The sequence below is a fragment of the Capsicum annuum genome, chromosome 1 (genome assembly GCF_002878395.1).
Source record: "Capsicum annuum cultivar UCD-10X-F1 chromosome 1, UCD10Xv1.1, whole genome shotgun sequence".
Lineage (NCBI taxonomy): Eukaryota > Viridiplantae > Streptophyta > Magnoliopsida > Solanales > Solanaceae > Capsicum > Capsicum annuum.
Genome location: NC_061111.1, coordinates 110617177 through 110629891, shown reverse-complemented (window position 1 = coordinate 110629891; position 12715 = coordinate 110617177).

Sequence of the window (12715 nt, the reverse complement as noted above, 5' to 3'; positions counted from 1 at the left end):
CTATCTATGAAGCCTCTACTATATTGACTATAGATAGCTGGGACATGCCTCTAACTACCACTAATCAATACATATGAATAATCAAAATACAACACAGTACATGAACTACCACTGACTAGAGTTCCTGAATTAGGAAAACTCATCACCTACTGACTGAAAACTGAGAACTATTTAACCCTGGTGTATGAGCTACATCTAGTACCTACATGATGAACGATGTAGCCATAAACGCATATATGTGGTCAGTACATTAGAATGTACTGAGTATATGGAGACATACACTAAATCATGGAAATATTTAAAATATGCTTTAAAGCTAAGGAGATACCTTATTTACTGAAACATTCATTTAAAACTAGCGTTTGCCCCCTAAGAGAGTGTTAGTCCTAAACTGGTGGGTGACATATCATAATCCTACACTAGATACGTAGTTTTGGAACTTAAGGACTTCTACTAAAGACCCAGTCCTAATTGGAGGGTGAGCCCCCATCCCTAGGTTTGCTCAGTACTAAATCCTACTCCCAACTGATAGACACTGAAACTTAAGTTATTGCATGCACTAATAATGATAATCTTAGGTCATGGTATTTTGATAATAACAGTGCATGCATAATCATGAAATAATATTTAACATAAAATAATTTTGGTGAGTTCATTATAAAAATGATGATATTAACATGGTGCTAAAATCATGATTCAGGCTAACTTGTTACTTGAAAATGAAAATATGCAAGGTATTGGGTGTTCATAACCCTCCATCACTGAATAATCACAAAATACATAAACAATGCTTAAAATAGTGGTATAAAATCATAGTTGAAATACCCAATACATAAGACATTTCAATAATTTAGTGAAATACATGAACTTGAATATGGGGATAAGTTAACCTTGAGAAAACAAAATATTCACATGATTTAAACCATAGCTCTAAGTTTTTGCATGGAATCACTTTAATAGAACATAAGTAATTGAAATATAAAGCATGAAATAAACTAGTGTACATGGGAACATATGTTGACATGGATTGAATTCAAATTACTAGGAAATACATAGATTAATTTCATAAGTTGCATGGATAATTTCATAATATAGGATACAATTCATACTTTAAATAAAAAATAGGGTTTTTGGGCTCAATGGGTGAAAGGAACCCATTGGTGAATACCCCACATACCTCAATTAGATGACTTCTTGATGAAAGATTGAAATTTGAACTTGAATCCTTGAGTTCTTGAGAGATGAAACTTGGATTTTGTTCTTTGTAAGAGGGAAAGGATTTTGAGTCGTGTATTGGACCATTAGGGTTAAGATAATGGAAATAATATGTTTTAAGACCCCTTAATATATTTAATAATGATTAGGGATAGTTTAGGGGTGTGAAAAGACTTCAAAGCCCTTAAACTATGTCAAAATGGAGAATTTTTGGAACTGTGCTTTTGTTGGGCAGCGCACACCAAAAGCATATCTGAGGTTTTGTGGTACATGCCAAAAGTACAGCGGAGGATGTGTGGAACTCTCCAAAAGAACACCTCATCCAGTGGCTATTGGTGATTTTCATGCGACGCACGACCTTAGAAATGGTCAGAACTTTTCACTTGGATATTAGATTAAGGCGAAATTGTTATCTTTAGGAGGCTAATTCAATTATCTATAGTTTGGTAGGTCTTGAGATGAAAAAATTCCACATATGTAAAATGTTATACATGTTGAAATCTTACCCTTGTAGAATCGAATAACAAAATTTAGCAAAGTCAAATGAACTTATCTCAACTTTGATCTAAGTGAGTCCTATGCACATTTTTCATCTCATTAGCTCTCTTCACACTAGGCTAATGATCATGACACAAGTATTCAAATATAAATCATGGTATTAAAGTTTACACATGTAGGAATGGTGGTTCAAAGTCTAGCCTGAAAATATAGGGCATTACATTATCTCCCCCTTTGGATCATTCATCCTCGAATGATAGATAGAAACTTATTGAAACTTTAGAAGTATGGAATAAAGTACACATCACATATATGGAAATTAAGAAGGTAGCTGAGCTTAAACATTAAAACATCTATCATGAACCTGATTTTTGAGTTGACTTGACTCTATTGATTTTAAGGAGTTGATTCATGCCGAGAGTTTTGAACTCACTTGAAATTTTCATGATATTATCGTACATATAGAAACGCAAAGTGATAACCGATGCAACCAAATCCCAAAAGTTAGTGAGGATGGAATAAAGTACGTAACTTCTCATAAGGAATTATCCCTCAACAAAACATGTATAAAAATCAAAAGAAAAGGGCTTCATGGAGTCATCAAGTACATTATGTAAGCACGGATCATGAGACAATGAGACTTAGGTCATACAAGGGGTATCAGAATGTTTGAGCTAAAATACTTGGAAAACTGAGACTATTCATTGAACACTTATGAACTATATCATGACTAAATATCTGAATCATAGACATGATGCATGGGCTGAACTAATTTCACAATTTCCATGGATGTTAATTAATTACCTCGTGGAATAGCCATACTCATGAAACTTAAGATAGAAAGACTAGATGGAAAGAAGGAAAACTATAGGAGCTTGTCTCATCTGATTTCTGGATATATGAGCTGAATCATACAGAAGTTTATACTCAACTGGAGTATTTCTTCAACACTCTTTCAAAGAAGTTCCAATAACATTAGGGATCAAAGAATCTTGGGCATTCTTTAAATAAGATATCTGAGTAAGATTAGAACATAAGGATTGGTCACTGAAAGGTTAGAACATGAGGACTTAAAACATGAAAGAATAACTTTGACACTTAACTGAGGCCTACGGAATAGAATATCAAAGGCATGAACTCATTAAAGAGATCTAAACTAAGGACATACATAACATAATTTGAATTTCACTTGTTATTTAAGAGTGTATTATCAATACCTAGAACTAAACATACTAAAAAACATGAGTATATGAGTCATGAGCTGCATGAGCTGAGTTTGGAGTTCATGAATTTATGGAATATGATTCGTACTGCTTAGCAAATTGGAACTCCTTATACTATAAACTGCGAGTGTACATGATTCTCTATGAAGTGTATGAGTATGAGTTATGATCACAAAGCTGACTTGTAAGACATGAGTAGATTTCATGATAACTAAGATAAGAATGGTTTAGGTATCTTCCTCCCCTACTTCTTTTCTATAGTACACTAGCATCACTACTAGAATCTGAGAGCTTGACTTGGTTTTTGTTATATCTGAGAGCTTGACTTGGTTTTTGTTATATCACCTCCTCCTTAGATTTAAACTATCATTTTATGTCTATGGAACCCCTTAATAAACTCTAAACTAAACTGTAACCACATTACTCTAAAGTCTGAGATATAACAAATACACATAATAATAAACTCACCTTGAAAGACTATACTTGAAAGTGTAAAACCTGTTTCTAGTTCTCCCTTCTTTGATACAACTCTTTACTTTCTATATACTCACTAGTTATCATATAATAACTTGGACACTTTCTAACTTAGAATCGTCATGAGTATCACCACACCCTGAGTTCACACTATTTGGAACTTCAAATCTTCTTTGTTAGCTCAATCATCGAAGTTTAAAACTTAGATTCTAACACTTAACATGGATATTATCAAACTTTTAACAAACTATACTAACTTCATTCCTAAACACTCTCTTAATATATACTATCCTTAACTTTCCTTAGCTTCAACTATCATAACATACTTACACCCTTTTTGACAATATACTTGTCTTACTAAACATATAATCTGCCCCTTTTCCTTCATAGCCTACTAATATCACATATCCAAACTTATATTTTCCTTAAACTATGAGAATTACCATTACACTAACATACCCAATATCAATAACATAGAATTTCAAATCAACAAACTTAAATTCTAGCATACACTATTTCAAGCCTACTGGTTTACCTTCATAAACTAGCCCCATGGATACATAATCTACTAAATTCAGATAATATTATCCCCACTTTACTACTGCTAAACTTTTGGGATCATGCTTATAACTCTAGATTATATGCTATTATAGGATTCTGAGAAAGGATATAAGGTCACATCTGACTATGGCTTAGTGCATGATTGTTTCATGATCATAAATGAAATCCTTAATACTTTGAAACATAGAGGCACTGGTGGGATACTTTTTGAGCCAACATTCAATCCCATACCCATCTGCGGGGACTGTCTGAGAAAGCTTTAATCTGTAGAAATTTTAGCTAAACTATTTCTGTTACCTCAAAACTAAGGTAGAGTTGACATGAATGGAGCATGATGAGAATCTGTATAGGTTTCTTAGAGAGCATCTTTACAACATGATCTGAGATATGAAAGAAGGAAAATATTTCCAAAATAACCTGTATCCCCTCAAAGTAAAGTACAAATGTGTTCATACCATTTCGCAAGACTCTACTAGACACGACTTTATAGACAGCCTAGGACATTGAACCTTGTGCTCTGATACCAAGTTTTTCATGACCTAAGGCAACCCCCTAGTCATCACATGGTTCTTAGAACCACAAGTGATCCAAAGCTAACCTATGTACTAGCATGATAATTGAGCAACTAATCTATAATTTAAATACAAGCTAAATTTGCTTTGTGGAAATGTAATTATGAGAAAGTCTAAATAAATGTAATACTGATAAAGTTTAAAACATGATAAAACTAATGAAAGAAACTTGAAGTACATCTAGTGACTCTGACTAACTATCTATGGAGCCTCTACTATACTGATTATAGATATATGCGACATGCCTCCAACTGCCACTAATCAATACATATGAATAATAGAAATACAACACAATATATGAACTACAACTAACTGGAGTTCCCAAAATATGAGAACAAATCACCTGCTAGCTAAAAATTAAGAACTGTCTGACCTTAGTGTATGAGCTACATCTGGTACCTACATTATGAAGGATGCAGCCACAAATGCATATATGTGATTAGTATGTTGGAATGTACTAAGTATATGGAGACATACACTAAATCATAGAAATATTTAAAATATGCTTTAAAACTGGGGACATATGTTATTTTTTAAAACATGGTTGTATGTGAAAACTATAAGTCATATTGAGATATATAAATTATGAGCTGAAAATAATTCTATAAGCTGGGAAGCAGTAGAAACATGAATACTATATGGAAATCTCATGTAAAGATGAACATGCTCTAAAACTGAACTGAGGATCATGTATGGATACTGATCATGAAATCATGAACATGTAAAACTAAGAATGCAAGACCAAATATAACATGTACTGACATGACATGAATAATCTATATAACTATCTAAATAATTATTGAAATCTGATTACTTGGTCAAGAAAACCTGAACTGAAATAGTTTAATTGCTGACTGAAATTATGGGAGTTATCATATAATCAACATGCCCTAATTTAAGCTAATCGGGGTCTAACCTGTAACCCCGGTTGGAATGGTGTCAGTACCTTGCCACGGGTACTAACACATAGCAGTGTAGATATACTAATCGTGTGTCTTGAAAGACTATGGAGTCAGTCCTAAACTGGTGGGTGACACCTAAGAGAGTGTCAGTCCTAAACTGTCAGGTGACATCTCATAATCCTATGTTGGCTATGTAGTTCTGGAACTTAGGGACTACTACTAAAGACCCAGTGCTCAATGGCTTGTAAGACCCCATCTCTCACTGGTTCTGAATCCTACTCCACACTAAAACACACTAAAAGACAAGCTGGTGCATGCACTGAAAAATGATAATCTCAGGTCATAGTATTCTGAAAATATCAATGCATGCATAATCTTGAAGAAATCATGAACATGTGAACTGATATATCAAACATGAAATAATATTGTTGAGTTCATTATAAAAATAATGATATTAACATGGTGATAAAATCATGATTTGGACCAACTTGTTACTTGTAAATGGAAACATACAAGGCATTGGGTGTTCATAACCCTCCAGCATTGAATGATCACAAAATACTTAAATAACGCTTAAAACGGTGGTATAAAATCATAGTTGAAAGACCTAAGACACATGACATTTAAATAATTGAGTGAAATACACAAACTTGAACATGGGGATGAGTCAAACTTTAGAAAACATCATGTTCACATGATTTAAATCATAACACAAAGGTTTTACATAGAATCACTTATGTAGAACATGAGTAATTAAAATTTAAAGCATGAACTAAACTAGTTTACATGGTAACACATGTTGACATGGCTTCAATTCACCTTATGAGGGAATACATGGATTATATGCATAAGTTGCATGGATAATTTCATAAAATAAGATATAATTCGTACTTTAAAAAAAGAGGGTTTTTGGGATCAATGTGTGAAAGGAACCCATTGATGAATAGCCCACATACCTCAATTAGATGACTTTTTAAAGAAAGATTGAAATTGGAACTTAAAAAAGATGACCTGATCGGGGCCCTTATTGTAATTGGCATCCCAAGTCCAACCAGGACCAGGGACCACCCCCGATACCCAACCCATCTATCCAAAATGCTTACCTTGAGTTGGATGAACTCTAAACATATAAAAAAATAGTGTGTAAGCATAACCTAAGACTCTGGGATAAGTTTACAACTGTGACAAACCCAAACAAGTCCAACTGTCTAATACTCAATCGATAACTAATACAAAATCAATCCATAATCCAAAACCATGACAATATAAGTTCCAATATAACTATATATTCTCAAAATGAAAGAGGATGTGAGCCCTAATACTAATGCAAATACCAAGGCTAACACCAATACCGATCCCGCCCATTCGAACCCATAGTATTTCTATAAGCCGCTATCAAAAAGAAAAACAATATCTAATTGGGACATGCCCCCAATCATAGCAAAAACTAATATCCATAAATTTCTAAAGTATGTAAAGATGTCAATGATATGAAATAGAGCCTTTAGGAATGCGGAAGCTCACCACTTAAATCCAATAATGGATCTAGAATCTTATCACTAAGTAAAAGGAGTAGTATGGTCAATTCCTGCATTGCATGGGGATACAGCCACCTAACGACGAGTTAGTAGGTGAACGCTAACAAGTACTCACGATAAGGATAAAATAATGTCATCCAGTAAAACCAAGTAAGTCAACCACATGCATACAAACCATATATATTATATATATATATATCCATACTGGAAAAAGGAACCGAGTTTATCATAAATTTAAAACCATTAACCTGGGTATGTGTAGTTTAATCATCCTTGACCAACCAATGGGATATATGGGTCCAGTATAACCCCCTTAACGAGCCCTGATTTATGTAGTCACACGAACTAGAGATACCATAAGATTAGGGGATTCCCAAGTACCCTTCGCTCTCCATGGTACATATGTACAGTGTACTTAAAGGATTCCCATGTACCTCATAGTATCATTAATGGTTTCTATGACCAACCCATCATGTCGGCAAACATGAGTTTCTAGTGTCCATCCATTGGACTCGTACCTTCACAGTTAGCTATCAAACCCCACTATTATTGCCCAATTAAAACTATTTCCAACCAACCAAACCATCATACCATTTTCACTAACCAAGGCTATGGGTAGTGGTATCATCATACCGACTATAGATTACAAGCAATGTACTTACCCAATATTTTTATGTAAACAGAGTCCCATGTACCCATAGATCATATTATAAAGTTAACTTGGAGTATTCCCATGTACCCCACAAGTGTTCAATTATTAAGTATACTTGGGGAATTCCATTGTACCCTTCAAGAAAGTTTAATTAACCATAACCATGACCACTAAACCATTTCATTTAACTATTACAAACCATTTAAACCATTTATACCATTCAGGGTTTCATTACCAAACCATATCATGCAATAGTTCCATTGAAAGTCCAATAATATAGTAAAAGTATTATCATAGGCATTTCATCAAACATGTTGGGGTCATAGTGTTTCCAAAACTATTCCAATTACCAATTATCTATTCCCATGCAACCTATTGTCAAAACCACCATTAAAGAATTTAAAAACATAATTAAAGCATGGGAAAGTTTAACTAAGCAGTTAATATAAAAAATGCAACATATATTTGAAAACCCCCAAGACTATACAATAATCACTCCTTGAAAACATTGCATAAATCATGCCATTAGTTGGAACTAAAAATGAGGGAGGAGTATTTTGCCTTAGATTATGAAGATGAAGGATAGAAATCACACAAACAAGCTCCAAATTGCTCCTCTAGATGAAACCCTAAAATTCCTTTACCCAAGAGCCTTAAAGAGAACTAGACAGTGTTTCTAAGTGTTATAGATTAGGATAATAGGGTAAATGATATCCCAATGTAGTTATAAGTCATGGGGCCTTAATAGGTTAATAGGGCAAATGTCTAGATTACCCATAACTTAACAACATAAAATCCCTGCAGGTGGGTACGACTCAACCATACCGGTCATACCCTTCAATACGAGTAGTACTCGACACTCATACCCTAGACCTCCACACTAGTAAACATACGAACATACAAGCCAAATTGTATCTATGTATATGACTAGTACCCTTGACATGTACCCATAATAAAACCAAGAGAAGTTGAGACTGTCTAACATAAAAATGGGACAATATGACTGATACCCTATCTTATGACCCAAGGTGATCCACTGATACTCAAATAAAAGTTACTTTACTAAGTCTTAGATTAAGTGAAGGAAAAACCAACCATACAACCCATTAAACACCATACGACTCATACCACCCCAAGTCATACCCATTCCAGAAACCAATCCAACCCACCAACCATCAGTTATTAGTGTATGACCCTACCTTAAAAAACAAACATCAGTATATGACTTGTACCACCTAGTCGTATCTTATCCATAAATAATAAATCCAGAAAATTTTCTAAGGTTCCAAAGCCTAGGGTATTTCATTGAATCCTTAAGTTCTGAGAGATAAAATATGAATTTCGTTCTTAGGAAGAGGGGAAGGATTTTAAGTCATGTATTGGAGTATTTAGGATAAGAGAGTTGAAATAATGTGTTTTAAAACACCTTAATAATTTAATAATGATTAGTGGTGTGAAAAGACTTTAATGCCCTTAAACTAAGTCAAAATAGGGAAATTTTGCACTGTGCTTTTGCTGAGCGAGCCAAAAGTACATCTTAAGGTGTGTGGTGAATGAAAAAGCAAAACTAAGGGTGTGCAAAACATTCCAAAGCACACCTCATCCAGTGACTATTGGCGATTGTCATGCTATGTACGATCTTAACAATGGTCATAACTTTTTGCTTGGATATCGAATTAAGGAAAATTTTTTATTATTGGAAAGACAATTTAGTTATATAATATGTTACATCTTGAGATGCAAAATTAGACATATGTAAAATGTTATACACGTTCAAAGCTTACTCTTGTAGAATTGAATATCAAAATTTGGCTGAATTAAAAGCCCTTAGCTCAACTTTGCTCTAAGTGATTCCTATGAATAATTTTCAACCTAATGACCACTCTTCAAACTAGGATAATGATAATTATACATGTATTCAAAAATAAATCATGGGATTAGAGTTTACATATATAGGAACGGTTATTCAAAGTCTAGCCAAAAAATGCAGGGTGTTAGAAATTGGGGTCTTTTTGGCCATTTACTCTTATCCTCAATTTTAACCCACGACCATAAAACAAAAAAAGGGTCTTATTTTATATTTTACCAAATCAAAAAACCTCTCTTCTCTTTAAATTCCCTAGTCAAGAACAAAGCTAAGGTTTCTAAGGGTTTGTCATCTAGGACTCAAAGTGTGGTTTCTTCTCCAAATTCTTGGTATTTCCTGGCATGTTATCTTCTGTAAACTTGTATTTTATCATTATATTAAATGGTTTGATATTCACATGATTTTAATGTTTTATTTTGGAATTTGGGTTGATGGTTTTGTTTAAATGTTATTTCCATGGTTTACATGCATTTGTCTATGCTTTATTGATGGTTTTTGAAAATCATTGGGTGAAAGAGTATGATAAATTGAATGGGGGTCATGGATTCCATCAAAAATATTGATTTTGGTATTAGGATTGGTAATAACCTCAATTCACATTTTAAAATTGGTTTAAAATATAGCTATATGAATAATTTGACCACTTTTTATTCTATTACATTGAACAAAGGGTTAATGGAATATAAATGGTTTTAAAAGGACTTGGTGGCCATGATTTGGTTTTAAATTTGAGCTTGGGGGTTATGTATTCCCCGAAGTTGGTAGATAATTGGAATGACATGATTTTATAAGCTTGCAAGCATATTGGTATGATGATTCAAATGGTGAATGACTTAATAAATGGTTCATGGATAAATGGATGGGAATATGCATAAATGGTTTTAATCTGGGATTTAATAGGGTGGTGTAGATTTTCATGAAAGGTGGAGATCTCAAGGGGATCAATAATGGAAACCATATTTGCCGGTGTGGAAGCCTTGATCACTATGTGTATAGTTCACATATTATATGTACATATTTTGGAATGGCTGGGGTCATGGATTCCCTAGCCATTCCTTATATTTTCCTAGTTTGTGTGGCTTACAAATAGTGGTACCCTTTTAGTAGGAAAATCTAAACCCATATAGTTCGTGGGTTCCCTTAGCATGATTAGATATACACAGTCTAAGTTAATGGTTTTAAATCTTATACTTAGACCTTGTACCTAATCCTGGCATCTTATATATATATATACATACATGTATGTGAATATGTACATTGAGATTTATTTTGTTTTGGTAAATATAATTATTTTATCCCTTATATTGTGTTACATGCTAGAACTCAACGCTAACCGTCCTAGGACGCTTCATTGTTTTATAATGTAGGGTCTGAGGATACCTCTTTTACTCATGTGTAGTGTTAGGTAGATATTGGTTTGTCAATTTCTCAGCATTAAAGTAGTGAGCCTCCATCTTTCAAAAGGTTGGATATTTCATTACTTATGAATATCAAAATCCTATCAGTCTCTTTTCATATTTTGTATTCCTTTTTGTCCATGATCGGGGGCATATATCAACCTATCTTGGTATTTTGGTTTAGAGGGTTTTTTGATAGATTAAGGGTTGTTTTTTATTTGAACTCTTAGTCCCATTTGAGTTACATTAACTTTCTTATCTTTATATTCTAGTTGTTTTCTCTATTAATATTTCATATTACATTCTGGTTAGCTAGGCTTAGGGGTGTTTTCTCTTTCCTCGGTGGACTTGAGATACCCATCATAAACATGCCCAGTTTAGGTAATGAAAAGGTTATATTAGAACATAGGTTTAAAGTCTTTGGGTGTCCACAAAGTTGTGTCGAGTAGAGTCTTTTTTATAGGTTTGTAGCATGCTATATTTATTAGGAGAGGCTACAAGACATTTAGCAATGTTTACCTTTCTTGTGTTCTATTTCAGGAAATAAAGTCTAGGGTCATGGAATTTCTCTATCTACTAGTTTTCTTACATTTCAGATCTTGCCTCCCTGAAGATATGATGTTTATAGGAACTCTGCTAGACCCTTTGCCCCATATATGGGCAATGTGAAGGGGGCTTGCGCTATTTAAGAAGTGTAGACCCAGTCTAGGGTCCCTGTGTTAATTGTGCTTCTCTACCTGGGTAACATTGGTCCTTACTAGTCCTTCTCTAGTGGGTGACACTCATGCTCAGTCACCTCAAGGAGACATCTCCAATGTGGAGTTTTGCCATTGTATTTATCTATTTACTCAGTTAATGATCTCCCAGTATCACCAGTCAGGTTAGGGTAGTTTTTTTGCCCTTTTTTTAAGGTTACTCGAGTTTATCGGTTGAATCCCTCAACCTTCACTATCTCTAATGTTGAGGAGGATCCTCAAGGATTTATTAATAAGATACAAAATATTTTTAGGGTGATGTATGTTTTTAATTTTGAGGGTATGGAGTTTGCTACATATCAGTTAAAAGATTTGGCATGTTAGTGGCATGAAGAGTGGGAGTAGTTGAGAGGTGATGATATTGAGCCAACTATATGGAATGAGTTCTCTGGTGACTTGCTTTATCATTTCTTTCCTTAATAGTTGAGGGAATCAAAGACAGAAGAGTTTGTAAATCTGACATAGGGAAAGATGGATGTGATAGAGTATGCCTTAAAATTCCATCAATTGTCTCGCGATGCACCAAAGTTAGTGCCTAGAATGATAGCCAAAATGAGAAGGTTGGCTTCTGGTTTATCTCATGATTTAGTATTGAAGTGCAGGGTTGTGATGTTTAATAATGATATAGATATCTCCTAGCTTATGGTTTATACATAGAAAGTTAAGGATTAGAAAAAGAGGCAGGAAGCTATGGGAGAGAAGAAGGACATGAAATATAGGTATTTAGAGCATGGTGCCAATCAACAAGTAAAACACCCTAGGTTTTGACCCTTAGAAAAGTTCCTGGAATTCTATACTTCAGAAAAAATATGACTCCTGTGTATGAGTCATATGAATTGTATGGTCCAGTCGTATGCCGACCAGTGTTGGTTGGTAGGATGGATTTTGGTCACTAGAGTGGGTATGACTTGAATGGTATGAGTTATGATTGGATACAGATCATTTGGTTTGGGTTTTTCTTAGCTTAATTTTAGACTTGATCACATAAGTTGGATCTGAGTATGAGTGGCTCATTGTGAGACATAAGTCAGGGTACAAATCATACGTGGGGATTATATGAT